The sequence below is a fragment of the Cryptomeria japonica genome, chromosome 3, assembly GCF_030272615.1.
Source record: "Cryptomeria japonica chromosome 3, Sugi_1.0, whole genome shotgun sequence".
Taxonomy (NCBI): Eukaryota; Viridiplantae; Streptophyta; class Pinopsida; order Cupressales; family Cupressaceae; genus Cryptomeria; species Cryptomeria japonica.
The window spans coordinates 625,227,513-625,246,952 of record NC_081407.1 but is presented as its reverse complement, the minus strand read 5'-3'; the positions used below and the strand labels follow the sequence as shown (position 1 = coordinate 625,246,952).

At 39.3% G+C, this 19,440-nt stretch overlaps 1 protein-coding gene across 6 annotated transcripts in view; it reads right to left on the bottom strand.

Moving 5' to 3' along the window:
• Positions 1–19,440, bottom strand: part of LOC131044252 (uncharacterized protein At4g10930) — a 167,394-nt gene that overhangs the window by 107,097 nt on the left and 40,857 nt on the right. The window lies entirely within an intron of this gene.

The window sequence follows — 19,440 nt, the reverse complement described above, 5'->3', positions numbered from 1 at the left end:
AAAAAATGGCAAAAGATTAAGGGTTGAGAGAGTCTATTCTAAGACCTAGAATGTAAGAAGATAGATGAATGATTAGATGGAATCCTACTAGGCGAGGTCTCACCATCAACTTGAACAATTTGACACAAGCTCAATGCAATCTTCTACGGACATTTCAAAGATGTTCAAATCATTACCATCAAACATTGCTCACCATTCAAGTTAATGCATAAACAATGGACGCATAACAATTTGAAGTTAAGCTCATATCATTCCAGTTGACCACACAAGGCGCACTTACAATCAGCAAGAGGCTAGTGGTATGGACGAAACGGATTCCACACAAATGCATTCAACAAATCCTTCCATTTAATCTAATCAACGTTGAAAGTAAATTGAGAAATAAAGACCATGCAAGTTGTTGAAGTAACAAATCGAATTCACCATAACTTGAAATAAAACAATTGTTCTTTACAACAAGGTTTGGCACAATCTTTGCCTTCATCTAATCTAACTTCTATTCTAATCCACTATTTTATTCACTAACTATTGTTCTATCACTAGTGCTATTACTATTAACCTTTACAAAATGAGGAGCTTGAGCTTTTTATATTGAGAGCTCATTACAATGAATGGCCAGGATTGATTCTCCATCAACGGCCAAGATTTTACAATGAAAACCCTAATCAGGGTTTGTTACAACAAACTCAATTTGGGCCAATGAAATAATTATAACACTTTGGCATGACCAATAGATAATAAGGGTAGGTGCCTCGAAGTTTGTGCCATCATGAATGAGTAAAGTACATTGAATCTAAACATGATGTTGTGGAACCTCTCTGATTGGCGACTAATGACTGGGATGACGACTAGGATTCAACCTCAACTTGTACTTGTACTTGGTAGATCATCATGAAGGAATATTTCTTGATACCCAACATTATCCAGCTTCAACGGTGATGATGATGATCTTCTAACTTTGATTAACTCTTCTGAAACTATCCACTTGAATGTTCAATCATGAAGGTGCAAGTTATAGATCTTGGTTTTGAAGTATTAATGTGCCTTAGAACGAACTCTTGATGTCACCATTGCCTCTTTTCTTTGGAATTTCTTCTCTGTGACTCCTTGGTGTTGTGAGAGTTGAGATTCCTCTTGGGCATTCTCTGCTTGTAAATGAAGTTTCCTTTCTTGCATGGTGATGTAGATCTTACAATCTTTCTCCTTTTACTTTGCGATTACCATCCTCTCTCATCTACAATAAAAAACAAACATGATATCAAATACATAATATATAACCTTGATAGTTCTTCTAACTTGATATATCCCTTGATTTTATGTGTTTTGCAGGTTTGATAAGATGATTAAGAGAGAATTCGCCTTCATGAAGGAGCACTTGAAGTTGTTTTTCGATCCTAGAGAGGAACACTTGAAATTCGCTCCAACATTGATGTTCATGAAGTTACCCTTAGCTTGCCTTTGAACTCACTTTCAATCATTTATCTTCATTTTATGGGTTCCAACATTGAGCCTTTCCACCATTTATTGATGTAAACATGACGAACTCTCGTCAAGGAAGGCTACTAGAAGAAATTCGCTCCTCTTACCTCCAGACATTAAGTTCGCTCCCCTCCTTGGATTTATGAAGTTCACTCCTCTACCTTAGTTTATAAAGTTCGCTTTCAACTCAAAATCACTATTTCTTTGCATGTGAAGTAAACTCTTGGAGATCATCACATGAAATTCTCTCTCAAACTCGTTATCATGAAGTTCGCTATCACATCTACAAGGTATGAAATTCGCTCATATACCTCCAAACAAGAAGTTCGCTCATGTACTTCAATTTGTGAAGTTCACTCATGTACCTTGATTCCTGAAGTTCGCTCATGTAGGCTAATTTGTGAAGTTCGCTCATATAGGCTGATTCTTGAAGTTCACTCATGTGCCTTCATTCTTGAGGTTCGCTCATGTACCTTGATTCCTGAAGGTCCCTCATGTAGGCTAATTCCTGAAGTTCGCTCATGTAGGCTGATTTGTGAAGTTCGCTCACGTAGGCTAATTTGTAAAGTTCGCTCATATAGCTTGATCCTTGAGATTCGCTCACCTCCCTTAATTCTTGAAGTTCGCTCATGTAGCTCAATTTATGAAGTTTGCTCATCTCCCTTGAATCTTGAAGTTCGCTCATCTCCCTTGAATCTTGAAGTTCGCTCATCTCCCTTGAATCTTGAAGTTCGCTCATGGGGCTTAATCCTTGAAGTTCGCTCATATACCTTCAAACATGAAGTTCACTTATCCTCAAAATATGAAATTCGCTCATGTGTCTTCATTTTCGAAGTTCACTCTTACACTCCAATTTATGATTTCGCTCGTGGTTTAATTCTTGAAGTTCGCTCATCCTCTTAAGTTCATGAAATTCGCTCATCTTGTTGAAAACATGAAGTTTGCTCATCTACCTTCATTCTTGAAGTTCGTTCATATGCCTTGAATCTTGAAGTACACTCATGTAGCTCCAAACATGAAGTTCGCTCATGTAGCTTCATTTGTGAGGTTCGCTTCTCTCACCAAGCACATGAAGTTAGATCCTATCATCCATCACATGAAGCAACTCTTGAACTTCGCTTTTGATCTTGCTCTTAAAACCACTCTTTCATCAATTTGTGAAGCTCGCTTCTATGTTGCTCAAGGTGAAATTCACTCATCTTCCTCAAGTTGTGAATTTTTCTCATCTCCTCCAACTTGTGAAGTTCGCTCATCTCCTCCAATTCATGAAGTTTGCTCTTCTCCTCCAATTCGTGAAGTTCGCTCTTCTCCCTCCAAACACGAAGTTCGCTCTTGTACCGCAGTTCATGAAGGTGAATTTTGCTCATATAGGCTTGAAGGTGAAGTGAAAACCAAAATGAACCCTTTCTTCATTACCTTAGGTTTCTCAAGCTTTCATTCACAATACCATTTCAAACTTTCCCTATGAAGGCCTAAAATGCAAAATTCGTTCCTATCAAGGAGCTCATGAAGTAAACTTTGCTCCAAAGAAGGGGTGATCTCAAATCAAAACCATGCTCACTATCTTCATTCAAATGCTCTAATTCACACTCAAATAAGGCTTTTTAAGGGAATTCGCTCCAAGGGTGATGCTCATGAAGTATGCTCCTGAGTGTATGCACATGAGGTGAAGGTTCTAACTTACTCATTTCACACCTCACACAAGGCTATCCACCTGACTCCTGGTTTTTTGACCACCTATACGCCTCTAATGCAAAGGCTAATAGCTAAGGACTCTAACACTATCCTAGAAAGCAAAAAAAGTGGGGGTCCCCATTTGCGATGGGGCGATGTGTGAATACCTCACAACAGGAACCATACTCAAAATTACCCTTGGCTCGTGTCTATTGTAGCCAATGATCATCCCCATTATCTCAAGTTGGTGATTCTCAACAAGAAAGTTCCATTTTACAATTATTCCTTTTGGTGGCCTTCTTAGGAGTGTAATGTTGAACACATCCAAACTAGATCAGACACCATTTTGATAAAACATCTCATCTTTGAAAAAGATGTGATGGTCACCCAATGGTCTTCCATTCACATAAGTTAGCACATAACCATTGCAACTCTTGGATTTCCTTCAATCCCTTAAAGTTCTACCTCCTATCCCTTGGATTCCAACTTGATAGTGAATTCTCCCATAGAATGCATCCAATGCGAGCTCGATGATTTTATGATCCCTTCAAGACCCATGATATAGAAGTTTTTGCATATCTCTTGTTCATCCAAAATGATGTACAATTGCCTTACCTAAGAAATTTATTGTGTCTCATCCCACATGAGACCTCCAACTTCTTTAGAACCCAAAGCACCATACCACATTAAATCACAAAATCTTGAATACCAAAACAACATCTACTTTTCTTACCATCACCTAGAATCAAGCATCTTGCAATTGTTAGAGAGGAGCTCTCAAGCTAGAATCCCAACCTGCAATAACTTTCACAAAGAGACAAAGACAAACAAAAATTTCATCAAATGAGATGATATATTATGAGATGAATAATAATGTACAAATGCCTTGCTTATAAAGGCAAGAGCAGTTATGAAAGCACCAATGAGGTGTGCGAGTAGTTAAAGAGTGGGTATAACCAACTACCCTACTACAAGTAACAATGTAAGTAAACAATAGAATATTAATAAAATTTACCTACAACCTAGGAATATGATATGTCTAAGTAAGCATAAGCTTGTGAGTAAATTATATTTACTCCAACTCCCCCCCCGCCCCCCCTTTAAGTGCAAATTAGAGAGAAGATTATTATGTAATATGAAAGCCAGATGCAATATGCAAGATGGGCCCTAGCTACAAAACCATTTTAGGTGCCCATGTACCAAGCAAATGCAATGCAATGCAATCTCTCACAAGCGGAGTGTTGTGACGTTTACAGACATCGCCCCATTGCAAATGGGGACCCCCTACTTTTTAGGCCCTCTTGGTCTTTTGGCTTTGTCCTGGGTCTTTTCACAGCAATCTCTCCAATCCCTCTGCTTTGCAAGTGTTTGGGGGTCATTTTGATCAAGCCTTTTTGTTTGAGCGAATTTGGTTAAGTCTAGGACTCGTTTTGTTAATTTTGGGGTTTTTGCCTTCAGTCCTAGATTTTAGGGATTTCTTTTAGGGTTTTGGAAAAACTGAACGTAGAACTGGAGTCGGGACCCTTCAAAGAGCTTCCCAATGAAATTTGAGCGAATTCTGAGAACTTACTATTTTTTTAGTAAGTTTCACTGCCTCCTGGATTGGTCTAATTTTGCCAAAAATCAAACTTACTATTTTTAGTAATTTCTATTTTTAGTAAGTTTCTATTTTTAGTAAGTGCTTTCCTGACCTTTTTTGTCCAAACCCTAACATTTTGAAACACTTACTATTTGGGAAAATCTATTTTGGCAGGTTCATCCCTAAAGACACTGAAGACTAAATGTTCTCGAAGATCATTTCTAAATCCGGAAGAATCGGAAGGCAAACAAGTTGGATCAAAAAAAAAATGATTAAGTATGGAACTCTTATTCCAAAAGTGGAAAGCATACAAAATCATCTAAGTCTGGAAATTCACATCAATCCACAAATGTCATCCTAATCCGGAAATGGCCTGAAATTTGACAAAAGTCTGAAAAATTTTAAAGATCTTCTAAAACCTAGAATTTGCATTAGAATTCCTAGAGATCTGAAAGCACTCTCAAACATCTTGCCAATATATACATGAAATATAACTTAAAGTACACTTATACTGAAATGTTATATTTCATGTATACATTCTGATGAAGGTATGAGGAAAAAATCATGAAAATCCTTTCCCAGGTCAATTCAACACCTAAGATTGGACAAGGGCGCCAAAACTACTCTGTCATGGAATTCATAAAAACGTCAAAGTTCCTTCCTCCTAGCAAAATGCTGCCCTACTCCTCAGGAGGGGCCAAAGTAAAGAAGTCATGGAAGATAGTAAAATGTATGAATTCCTTGGACAACTCAAAATCCCACCCAGGAAAGTTAAAGGGCGCCAAAGCATGGTCAACAAGGAGAATGGAAAAAATTTGTGAATTCCTTGACCTTAGTCTAACTCCGCCCAACTCCTCAGGAGAGCGCTAAATAGGAGAGGTCATGGAAAGAAGGACAAATAGAGAATTCCATGACAAGATCAAAAATCCGCCCAAGAAGGTCATAGGGTGCCAAATCCAAGGGATGATGGACAACTCAAACAAAGCATGAATTCCTCCTTCAGTGTGAAATCCTGCCCATCTACATGAAAGGGTGCCAAAATGCCTAGGCTTTGGAAAATGTGTAAAGGAAGAATTCCTTCATCAAGCCAATTCAGCGCCCAAGTTCAAAGACAGGAAAGGAAGGTTTAAATGATGATGAAATTTCTACTCCAAGATGATTCCACGCTCAAAAAATATCGGAGACCAAGGATGAAATGATGAATTCCACCATGCAAAATGAATTCCATGCTCAAGCCGGAAAACTAAGGAAATTTGTCTAAGACATGAAAATCAAAGGGTAGGGAATAGAATGAAAAAGCAAAAAATCCCCTTGGGAAATTTTTAGAAAATCCATTTTTAGACACCAAATCTCATCAGAATTGCATATGTTTTGCAGATTTGGACTCGTGAGAGAATTCTCTCTCTCCTGGACCCAGGTCCTAAATTTTAGGAAAATTTCTTAAAAATAGGAATTGTGGAAAATTGATGGAAAAGCTTCCTTGGAACAAGATGAACTCAAAAAACACAAAAATTCCTTCCTCAAGGAATAAATTTCCAAAATTTCTTCTCCAATTCCGAAATGTGCCTAAGTTTGGAAGCAGGACGTAAAAATCAAGGTTCAAGAAGAAAGGTTCAAAATTCAAAAAATTCCTTCCTTGGGGAAGGATTGCTCCCAAGAAGAAGAAATTCTTGGAAAAGGTGAAAAATTGGCTAAGTGTTGGAAATTCCTTCCTCCGTGACAGAATTCTTGGAAAAGGTGAAAATTCGGCAAGTGTTGGAAATTCCTTCCTTCAAGACAGAATTCCAAGAAAGGTGAAAAATTGACAAAGTGTTGGAAATTCCTTCCTTCAAGACGGAATTCCAAGCAAGGAAGAAATCACCCCCAAGGATGAATTGAAGATAAAATTTCTAAGGCAAGGAAGGAATCAAAGATGATGATGTCTCTAAAATTTGCTTATGGTCACCGAGACCTTGGATGAAGATGCCACAAACCAATCAGGTGCATGCCCAATCATAAGAGAAGGTGACAAACAAGGAACCAATGGAAACTGGTTTTGAACAAGCTTCAAAGACAAAGATGTGACAATAGGCACATCACAACTATCACCAAATAGGAGAGATAAACCCTCAATTGTGTCTCCCAAATTTGAAATGTGAGACTCCACAAACAATCAACCAATGTCAGGCAAATAGAAATCCCAATTAGGAACGCAATGATAATCCTATCAATCAAGACTGATGGAAGTCTCTAGTGAAGGCAGATCAACTACCTCTAACAAAGAATCAAGAACCTCTAAAGCAACTACAACCTCATCTGAAGTCTCAAAAACCTCCAAAGGATCACAAACATGGGTTATCTGCTCTAAAGAATGAAGAGGCACACCAGAATCAAAAAGAAGATCATCGAGAGATGGTAGGGTATCATGATCGCCATATAACTCCTGAATGTCAGTCCAAAGAGCTTGAGGTCACTCAAAGTGAATAAGTGACTTCAGATGTCATCATCTACATTTTCAGAAATAACTCTAAAATACTCGAGCCCTACAACCTTTCCAAATACAATTCTCCCAAGGTGTGCCAGGAATAGGAACATCATTATACAAATACGGCAATAACTAAAGCTCACTAAGATAAGTGATTATAAAATCGTTCCACAAGCCTATAATTCCCCCTCTCCAAAGAAAAATCCATAATTGACTATGAAAATTCTTCAAATACACAAAGATAACGTCATCACTAATAAAGAAACCTCCAAAAAAGGAATAACTTATAAGGCTAAAAAACCTGATTGCAACAAAATGGTGGGGCCAACATGACAAAAGTCGATATATTGGCAGGTGCCCGCACCAAGAAGCCAACACACCAAGAGCCAAATCAACTTCACAAGCGCACCAAGCAAGTCGCGACAATGTCAAGTCTTGAAGTCAACAACCAAGCACAAGCGCATTGAAAGAGAAGCCAAGACAAGCTTGTGAGCTATGCTCACGATGTAACAAGTGATCAATAGTCTATTTAAAGGCCAAATGTCATGTCCCGCCTATTAATTACCCTTAATTGTCTTCAAACAAGGAGAAAGGGAACAAAAATACAACCAGAAAATCATCTCATTTATGAGACTTCACGATTTTCTCACAATTCAAACCTTAACAATGAGAAGGATTGACTTACTATAAAGGACAACAAAGCTCGTGGTTGAAGAATATAATACTCTTATGAATCGCTCCACCCTCATTCAATGTCAGCGATGTGATTTAATTCATAACTGGTATTTAGTTATATTTGGAAATTATTATTAGAGATAGAATGGTTCATTAAGGAGAAAAAAGGCATCCCAAGACAAAAAACCAGTGCGAAGAGGTAGCAACAAAGAGGTTCCTCTCCTACAATTATCACACCCATGGGGCAAGATCAAGACCTCTCACCCTTGGAGGAATATAAAAGATCATTCCAACATCCAAGAAGAGAGGAAGGGGTAAGATCAGATTTGGCAATTATAGGAGATTTAACATACAAAAGTTCAAATCTATACTTTGGTTGTGATATGAGTTCCCATATATGGCATAAAAGAATACTATTGAAATCTACGATTCTGCATACTACTGACTGATAACATATTGCTGTCATGATTATTTAATATAGAATAACACATGTTGTTTCTAATCTGTTCATTCCCGATTCATATTATGTTATTGCTTAAGGCTGTTTGATATAGGATATGTGACATAATATAGGATGCTTCATATATAAATACTCTGACTGATCATTGTAACCAGGGAAATAAGGATTGCAAGAGGGGAACGGTGATGGAACACTCCTCTATGGTACACCACCTCTATAAGGGGACTAGATAGCTCCATGAGGCCAAGGGGGTACAAAGGGTACTGCCCTTGGGCCTAAAGGAGATGGTTTCCAGGTCACCTTGTTGCAACCTCTTTCTCCTATCACTCACAATGCATAAATACAAGGAAACCAATCATAGAGAGAAGGAGAAGGTTGGCAAGATGAAGGGATAACGGAAAGGGGACAACTCACTGGGTAATCACCTCATCTGGATGGCATGGGCCACATGAGGCCAAGAGGGATGGTATATCCACTCTTGGGCCTAGGGTAGAGGGTCTAAGACACCACATTGAAGTTGCATTCTCCCATGCTCTATGGTTGATCCCTCCAAGACATTTAGAATGTTCAATAATTGAATCGATATTTCTGCTACTGATTATGATATGGATTCACTAATCTGACTACTGTTCTGATATGAACTCACTAATCTGTTTACTGGGATTATTGTTGTAAGAGATTTTCTAATATGCTTGCAGAGCTTCAGTCAGGTATAAGGTATTCTCAAAATCCACTTATTCATTTGGAAATCAACAATTAGGGCAAACTTAGGGCATTACCCAATTAGGGGTCATTACACCAAAACACCACAAACACAAGGCATATGGGATTAAATGTCCAAAGCTTTCCTCAACGCCAACTATGATCAGGCCAACCAACGCTCTTCATGGCAAATAGGTTGAAACCTAGAAAAATATTTGCATGAAACTTTGTAAACTCCTTTGCAAAAAAAACACTTCAATGATACAATGCTTCAAATTGCCAAAATGCACTGAGATAGATGCATGGCACCACGATGTCAATCGCACAATGTCATGCGTGTTGCAACACCGAATGCACTAAGGAAGTGCAAAGCCAAATAGGAGAATCACAGCACTGCAAAATGAACACAGCAAGTAAAAATGCCTGATGTGCGGCTAATACAGGTTGCACTACAAATTATAAATCGAACCTCTGAAATATGTGATGCCGATCTGCAGCCAAGGTTGATGAGATCGTGCCACAAATAGTTTCAACAACCTGTTGTGACCATTTCACACATCGCCCCATCGCAAATGGGGACCCCCTCTTTTTGCTTGTTTTTCGCTTGTTTTCGCTTTCGTTTTTAGGGTTTTGTTAGTCAGTTGGTTGTCTGGATTTAGGGCCAAGCCTTAGGGTTTTAAATTTTGCCTTTTCAAGCCAAAATCCAGTCGTTTTTTGAGAGCTTTTGAGCTTCCTTTTCTGGAATGCAAATTTTGAATGCAATGATTTCGCCAAAATGGTCTAATTTTCAATTGGAATGTTCATGCAGAGCTTAAATTTGTCTAAGTGTTGAAGATGAAATGTGAATTTTTGTCCAATTGAATATTTTTGACCAAATTTTGACTTTTTTGAATTTTGATCCTGGGCATTGGAATTGATTTGTTTTCGCCTCGTGAAGTGTTAAAATGTGAAAAATCTTGTTATTTTGGCCTGTAGGAGCAAAATCGCTCCTGTCCCTCAGCGAAGGACGGGAGCTCATTTTCAAATATCTCATCATCCCTGCAGAGTCCAGACAAATTTTACGTTTGAAGTGATGGAGAACGACGAGATCTTCCCATTGAATATAAATTGAAGATTTTTACGAGCACAGAAATGCCTCCAGGAGGAAAATCGCTCCTGTCCCTCAGTGAAGGACCGGAGCTACAATTCAAGTTTCGCCTTGTCCTTGCAAGATTTCGAGAGCTTAATGATTTGAGGACGTCCAAGGGAGGATCCTTTGCCAAATGAATATAATTTGATATGCAAAAACGAAGGAAAATGACCTATATTGACTAAATCGCTCCTGTCCCTCTCCAAGGGACCAAGGCGAGGTACCTTGTAGCTCTCGTCCCTCTCCCAGGGACCAGAGCGATTTCCTTCATTTTGCAAAATCCAGACAAGGGTCAAGGCAAGTTTACGTTCAAAAACAAAGGAGAACATGAGATGAACGCGTTGAATATAAATTGAAGATTTTTGGGACGTCCATAACAGTGTTAAATGCCTAGTTCGCTCCTGTCCCTCAGGAAGGGACCAGAGCGATTTTTGATATAATTGCTTTTCTTGCAAAGTTACAAATGATGTCGAGGCAGGGACGGATAGAGTGAAGAAGGACGAGTCCGTTGAATATAAACTTGGAACCTGGCAAAGTGAGATGAAGGCCACAAAGGGAAGATCGCTCCTGTCCCTCTCCAAGGGACCAGGGCGATACAATGATTGTATTGCTTCTTGTTCATGTTTAAACCGATCCAAGTCAAGACGAAGGGTGGCGAAGACATTTTAGGGCATTTCCATCAAGCGCAAGGTTGTAAAGGTCATCACATGGAAGGAATGTGCACTCTAAGACCCATATCGCTCCTGTCCCTCTCCAAGGGACCAGAGCGATATTTCCATTAAGGCATCGATTTCAAAGGACAAGCAAATATTAAGTTACCAAGAGGACTTAAAGGACGTCATTTCACGCAATGAAGATAATTGCAAGTTGGTAAAAACAAGAACAAGCTCGCAATGATGAACTTCGCTCCTGTCCCTCTCCAAGGGACCAGAGCGATATTAGATGTATTGATCAATTCATGCAAAATTTACGTAAGGACAATATGTTGCAATGTTCTGGAGGGTCCATGGTATGACAACAAGATGATAAACAAGAGTTTTGAACGTGAAATGATCATCATTTTGAGCATGGAGACTAGATCGCTCCTGTCCCTCTCCAAGGGACCAGGGCGATTTGCTTTGGATTCCTTGTTTTGCTTCAGGATCAAGCTAAGTCAAGACGCCCTAAGATAACATATGCTCCAAGACATCGTTTGAAGATAATTTGCAAGAGTGTTGAACGTCCAAACATCGCCAAATAGTGTAAAAGCCCCATATCGCTCCTGTCCTTTGGACAAGGACCAAGGCGATACTATCAAAACACTCACGTTCCTTCAAAGATCAAGGCGAAGCAAGGTTAGGAAGTGCGAAGGACGACATTTGAAGGACATTGCAAAGGAGATCGAAGTTTAAAAGTCGCCAAGATCAAGGAGAAATAATAGATCGCTCCTGTCCCTCTCCAAGGGACAAGGGCAATGATCCTTATAATATCAAAGGTACCTTGCAAAAGCAAATGGAATAAGCGCGAAAGGAATGAGCATAGGCGTTGTTCGCCTTACAATGAAGGTTCGAGGGTCAAAAGATACAAGATGAACGCGAAGACATGGAGATCGCTCCTGTCCCTCTCCAAGGGACAAGGGCGATGTTAGGCAAAACACATGATATTCTTTGAAAATCACGTTAAGACAAGGACGCACAAGGTTTTAAATGGCATTTGGAAGATGATACAAGGAGAGGATCGTACCAAAATGGAGAATTTCAAGCAAAAAACTTAGGATCGCTCTTGTCCCTCTCCAAGGGACCAGGGCGATAATGGTCATAAGATACACTTATGCGCACAAGAAAGAAATTCAAATTCGAAGGACCACCAGATGATCGATTTGGGACGTGGAAATGAAAGAGTTGAACGTTGAAAACGCAAGAATCATGCCAAAGATGGTGAATCGCTCCTGTCCCTCTCCAAGGGACCAGAGCGATGAAGTACGTCCCTTTATTTTCATATTTTTGGCGCCAAATTGAACAATTCAAATTTCCTTAAATGCTAAATCGATTTAAAAATTGAAAATCCTATTTAAATTGGCATTTAATATGGCGTTAAACATTTATTAATTATTTTGCCTTTAATCGAAATTTGCAAATTAAAAAAAACGCAAGGCATTAATAGTTAATTATTTAATTAATAAAAAAAAAATCGATTTCAAGCGCTCATTTAAGGAGGTCGGCCTTGTCATTTCATTGCAAATCATTTAAAAAATGGTTTTATTTTATCAAGTCGGCCTAAGGGATAAATCGATTGCAAGCGCTATATAAGGGGGGTAAAAACTATCATTTCTACATCATTATTTTACCTCTCTACATGCGAATTAAGGAAGACGAAGGAAAGTGTTAAGTGTGTTCAAAGATAGTGCGAATATTATCCAAGGTGGTGCGAGTTTCATTCAACCAAGGGTGGCGCGCTAAGTTATCTAAAGGTGGTGCGATTTCAAACCAAAGGTGGCGCTAATATAGAGTGCGAATTACGTTGAAGACCAAGGGTGGTGCGAATTTGAAGACCACACCAAGGCGAATTTGAAGATCCATTTGAAACCACATCCAAGGCGATAATTGAAGATCACATTCTCTCCAGAGGTGGCGAAGTCAATTTTGAGGAGATCACATTGAAGATTATCTTATACCTCAATTTTGCCTAGGCAAATTTTGTTTTTGCATTCTAGAGTTAGCTCTCTATCGAGGTATGGCGATTTAATTGTTATTGTTTTATTCATTCATCGTCATATTTCAAATTTTGAAATTTTGAATTTTAAATCTCTTGGCTCAATCGTTGTATTTTAGGAAATGATAACTCTAGAGACTTATCATGAGGTTTCCTAAAATTTATCTCTCTTATTTACGTTATTTATTGCAAAATCTATTTCTTATAATGAAATGTTGTGTAGGTATGGCGACCCCAAAGGCGGGAGCATCCACCAGTCGCTTGGCTCTCACGAAAGAAGATCAGAAGACCGAAGAAGTGGAGACCAAGATCGTGTCCAAGTGGAGCAACATTGGAGATACAAACTTGGGGAACTTTAGCACGAAGAAGTTCCGAGAGGTCCCTTACATCGGCAAGCCATCACCTGTCGCCCGGAGAATAATAGAGAGTGGCATCATTAAGGCGGCCGGTTTTCCTCCAGCCATTCAGTGCCACGAGTTGATGATCGAGTGTGCCCGTCACTACAATCCACAGTCCAGGACAATTGTGTCCAATGAGGGAAACACTTTGGCGTACCTTTCAGAGGAAGCCATAAGTGAAGCCTTCCATCTTCCAGAGCACAGGGACATGATATACAAGAGCATTGAAGGAGCCAGATCAGTGTACAATGATGATCCAGATGCTTGCCTAAGCATAATCAACAAGAACTGGCTACTCAAGAGTCGTCCCCGTCTTAGCAAAGTACCGAACACACCACACAGGATTGATTTCCAGGAGGAGTACAGAGATTTGATTACCATGCTCAACAGAGTTACAGGAGCACCTCATGCCTTCTATTTTGAGAAGTGGATGTTTTACTTCATCCAGGTGATTGTTCAAGGAAAGGGTACAATACATTGGGCTAGGATAATTAGCCATTGCTTAGACGTACAGTTGAGAAGACTCAGGGCTACTAAGTCCTTCCACATGAGTTCATACGTCATCTATGCCTTAATCAAGAGCGTTGAGTACGCAGGACTACCTCACAGAGGAGTGATTGGAAGAGGACCCGGCGAGGTCAGAGCTTGTGAATCCTATACCTACTTGCATCATCCGCCAGGGAAGAACTACAAGTTAGTCAATGATACTTTCACGATGAACATCACAAGGACGTTGCAAGGAGGGATTCACAACAGATTATCTCAGGATGCCCAGGAGTTCATCAAGAGGTATGGTGCTTGGTTCATTCAGTTTCCCAAGTTCACTTACATTAGAGTGTATGGATGTCCTTTACCTCCATACATGTTGCCGAGGTACCCGACAGATAGAATTGTGTTACTTGAAGTAACAAGGCAGTTGGCAGCATATGTGAAGGCATTCAGACACAGACATCAGAATGGAGTTCAGGTACCTATTATTTTGGGTAATTCAGTTGAGGTATGTCCTAGTGTCTTAGCCATGGATGACGCAGAGAAGGAGTTAGCCTTGTATCCTTTTTCATCTTTTGCTTGGAGGAATAGTTTTGATCCCCATGGACATTTAGAGGAGACGGTCGGTAGAAGATTTAGACATGAGTACCAAATTGAAGATTTTATGATGAATCTCCTAGATGATCTCGAAGTGAAACGAAAGATACATTCTAGATTGCCTTTGGATTTCATCAGGAAATGTAAGATTTACAGAGTAGCCGACCAAGCTCAGGACAACGGCAGGCACATCCAATCTTCATATGATAGAGAAAGCAAGACAATAAGTTTGAATTGGAATGAGCCCGAGGCCGTGGATTTAGATGATTTGATGGCACCAGTCTTGTCTTGTACTCGCAGATGGGTAGACGTTCAGCATCAGAAATTGAGAGAACAGGGCATAGCCATGTCTTTTACTTTGGAAGAAAAGCCAGCCGAAGGTGGAGCCAGTGTTAGTGAAGGCAATCCTAATCCTAGGAATTCAGGTGAAGGTAACCTTCGATGTGCCAGTGAGGGCAATCTCCATTCGAGAGGTTCAAAGAGAAAGGAAAGATCAGAAAAGAAAGAGTCTTCCAAGAAAAAGCAAGGTGCTAACAAAGATCAAACACCAAGTACTTCTTCCAGACCGGAAAATAGAACAGTTCGAGTGGAAGAGTCCATGGAGTCGATGGTACAAAATGATAGACAGGAAGAAGGACAGGCACAGCATGTTTCATCCGATGGATCTCTCCAAGACTATGATTTGGATAATGATAATGAAGTAACATCTCCTCCCAGACAAGAAGAAATAGTACACAAAGAAATTCAAGTTCAAGAGACAAGATCAAATATCCCAGATTGGTTGAAGGAAAGATTGACTAAGGTGATCGTAATTGAGGACGAGGACAGTGCAATTGATTTAGAGAGCCTCGTTGGACGTTCACATATGACAACAGAGAAGAAGAAGGCTACAAAGATGTCCAAGATGATTCGAGATGAGACTGGATCTAGAAAACTGCAGATAGCTACACCGGCAGCAGACAAATATGAGGGTGAGATCCTAGCAGAAGACTACCATATACAGACTATTGAGTTAGGACCTTCCACAGCAGAGCAGACTTTAGATGATGCCACCGACACATTTGAGGCATTGAAGGACAAGCTTAGAGAAGAAGTGGAAAAGAATAGAAAGCTTGAGAGAGAGGTCGGTGCATGGAGGACGTATTTCAGTCACATCAATGAACCTTTGGGACGTCAGGATCCAGTTAGATCACCAGTGCAGGCATTGCCCCTTCAATCAATCAATGAAGCAGAAAGATTCAGGAACCTGGTCCAGCGTACATGTGGTTGGATGGATAGATCTCACACGGTGGCCATTGAGTTTGTTACAAGGATGTCTAAGATCACCCATCAGGCTATCCAAGTTCTTGAGATTATTCACAGATTGATGGCAACAGTAGCTGCATTTGCCCATACCAAGGACGTTGTCATCCCTGTCTTGAAAGTTATAAGACACACATCCAGAAGAATTTTAGCACAAGAGAAGATCTTAGAAGGTGATTCTCACAGTTTGTTTCAGTGGTCAACCTTACTCCATATAAAGAGTGTTCTCTTTGAGGACATCAGTGTTAGATGTGGTCAAGTTGAGGAGGTGATCAATCCGATCTAGGACAGAGTATTTGAGGTACTTCGTACCATTCTTGGCAGAAGGATCGAGGTCGAGACAGATGTGGATTTACAAGAATTTGAGGATAGAATCAAGATCATCTTTCGCAAGGACGCAGATGTTACAGATGAGCAGTATGATCAGATGTATGCCACCATGCTCCTGATTGATAGAACGAAGGAACTTGAACCTACTTGGGACGCAGCTCTTCTAGATGCATTCGATCAGGTCATCCACTTAGAAGAGAGTATCAAGAATCTTCCCGAGATTCCAAGCACAGAAATCGAAGGAATCGTGACAAAATTCATTGCATATGCTAAGAAAGAGAATTGGAAAGGGAATAAGATTCTAGATGAAAGGTTGTTACAGATGACATGACATCTTATTTCTCATTGGTTGATACCTCCTAGATTTTTGTGCCAAATTTAATATTTGGCTATGTATTTAATGTTGTTCAGTAAAAAGGAGGTCATTTGTAACAAACCCTAATTAGGGTTTAGGTGTCATGATCTTGTCCATTGATTTACTTTCAATCTGGACCTTTCATTGTAACTGGGGATGCTATTTATACCCCCATTTTCCATTTCATTTAAGAATAGAAAAATAGTGAATAGTGTGAGAGATAATAGTTGATGTAATAGAGAGATTAGAGTTAGAAGCAATTTTTATTTTGTAGCAAGATTGAGTCTTGAAGAGAGAAATTCAAGCAATTGTTGTATATGATGACTTGGAAATCAATAAAATATTGAAGTTATGGTGTTTTGTTGCAAATTTCTTAAGTTATCTTCATGGTTGTTGGATGTACTTGAATCACGCTCAATCAAGGTAGTTTGTTAATTTGAAAGACTAAGTGTGAGGTTTGATATTTGGTAGGATTCGCTATCCAAACCACTAGCTTCTTGCTGATTGTAGGAACGCCTTGCGTGGTCGACTGGAAAACATTTTGAGTCCTTAACCTTCAAGCATTTTCGTATCTAGGATATGTACCTTCGTAGTAGTGTCCTTGGTCTTTGATGCATTGAGTACCATTATTACCTTAGAAGATCGCACTAATTTCAATTGAGTTGTTATCTTATGGCAAAATTGAAGTTGGTTGAGTCTTGCCAAATCTCATTCATGCTAAGTCGTTCATAGGGTTAGGCTAGATTAGACTTCCTTAAACCCTGTCCTTTTTCCATTTTTTTGAAAGTTCCTTTTAGTTTAGTAAAATCTTCGAGCTTTGAATCCGTAAGACGCCTTGAAGGAAACAGCAAATCACATCATACCACTAAAAAGCTTGTCCACACGTGGAGACCCCACTAAAAGAACCTTGGAGTCCATCTAACTGATCCTTTTTGCAGATCTTCAGCAGTTAGAGACTATTTTCTCAAGAGAGGATAAGATGCCTGTCAGTATTTTATTCTGTGTATGATTGTGTACAAAATACACGTCAACACAACCCAAGCCAAAAAAATGCTGGAGGAATATTGGCTGGCCACAATACTTTGAAAAACCCTCCTAATGAAAATGTGATAGATATGAAATCAATCACTGCAGCCGGCTAAAGAAGATGGACATGGATCAATGCAAGGATTTATGCCACTGATTATAAAGGCTTCCAATCAGTGCAAGGATATATCGCTGTAGCCCTAGATTGATATTTGCTCAGACCAATAAGATCTCACCTCAATGCGTAGGACTTGATGTAAGCCAGACCAATATTACTAATCACCTGCTCAAAAAGCAAAAAGGAAATGACCGCCGGATCAAACAGAGTGGGCAAGATCTGAGAGTGCACAGAATGATGAAAGGCAAACTAGTTTTCACAAAGTTGAAGGTTGCAATCAGTATGTAATGGCATGTGCCTGAAGTATCCCTGATAACTGCTGTCCTGATTTTTCAGTTTAGTGTATTGACATTTCGTCAAACACTTGTCATGCAATGTCTCTGTATTCTGATTTCTGAATGTGGCACTTGGTTTTGATTGTTGTTTGATTAAATTTTCAATGTATAAACATCAACAGAATGCATAGAAATGTAGGCAATAAAGTTGCAAACATAAATGCCCAAAAGACAACTCCAAATACACTTATTTCCAAAGTAAAGATTACTGACGTACAAATTGAATAGGTCTTATATGAAATATTCAAACTGTAACAGCCCTTGTAAACTCCTTACAAATGTATATTATGATGATCAAAAGCTTATACAAAATATCCGAAATGCAAAGACTCAATCTATGATGAGAAGTGCTCAATAATTGCATGAGATGGTGGGGTAAGAGAAGAGGCTGCTGTTATGATCACCCAACTGATGTAAACCTCTGAAAAGCTGATGTAAATCCTTCAATATTTGCAATCTCCTTATATCCAGATAGACCCCTCTAACAGGCTGCAATATTAAGTCTCAAGGCTGCAATTTGAATGGCTGATGATTACGAACTGCAGGGCTGAATGAATGCGTACTGCAGGGATGAATATGGGCAGCACTGCCTTTCTTCACGGGTTTGCACAGCTATTACTCGATTCCCAATATATTAAAGAAGCACCTTCATGATATATGCTGAGCTGAATTCATCGCAGGCCCTCTGGGGTTTCATCCAGAAGGGATATCACTTTCAGGGCTTTCATCTTGAACAGATGCACAAAGAAAATTTCTTTTCAAGAAGAATCAATAAACAATAATGGTCAAGAATGAATCCTCAAACCCAATTGATGCCTTATATAAATATCCTTCACCAAAAAGCCATCAATTTCCCTCTCTCATTAATATTATTTCATTCATGAATGCTGGCCGATCCATAATCACAAATCGTCCTAAGTATTGTTCTTGGACTTAGGCTCATAGATAATTAATTTGTCTACCATGATAAATCGTCCTAGGAAATAATTACGTCTTCACTTGAATTGGCCCCCTTTTAATGATTAAATATAAATGAATTGTTACTTTAGCTTTTTGCTCCATTTATTCAATTTTCTCCTTATTTCCTTGCAACTTCGAGAAGCTCGATGTCCCACCATGATCATTTATTGCTTTATCACATTATTTATTATATGCTTTAGCCTATGGGGATAAAATAGGCTAGCATAATTATTTATTTTCATTTATTGCTAAGCTAGGCGAGAAGGGAAATCACAATGCCATATAGCAAGCGACCCAACACAGTTCGCGGAGGTGGTGGTTGTTAGGAGACATTTCCCCCAAGTCACCAAGTCTCAAAAACGTCCCCATACAGGGGATGTGGATTTTTTTTAGGGGGACACCTCCCCGTTGAACAATGAAAAAAAGGCAAGAAAGAAAGAAATGGTATTAATATCCACAGGCGGATATATGGTCGTCAATGTGACTTGAAAAGTACAATCATAGAGATATACTTCATCTTGAGCACCAATTTTTCATACAATCTCTACAAAGTTTGAAAGGCCTAGATGCCTCCATTTTACAGTTTATTTCTTTGAATCATAACAAATGCTTCAAAGAGTTGGCAAAGCTAGGAAAAGTCTTTTTTCAAGTACTTTTGCAATTTCCAATTGTAAGTA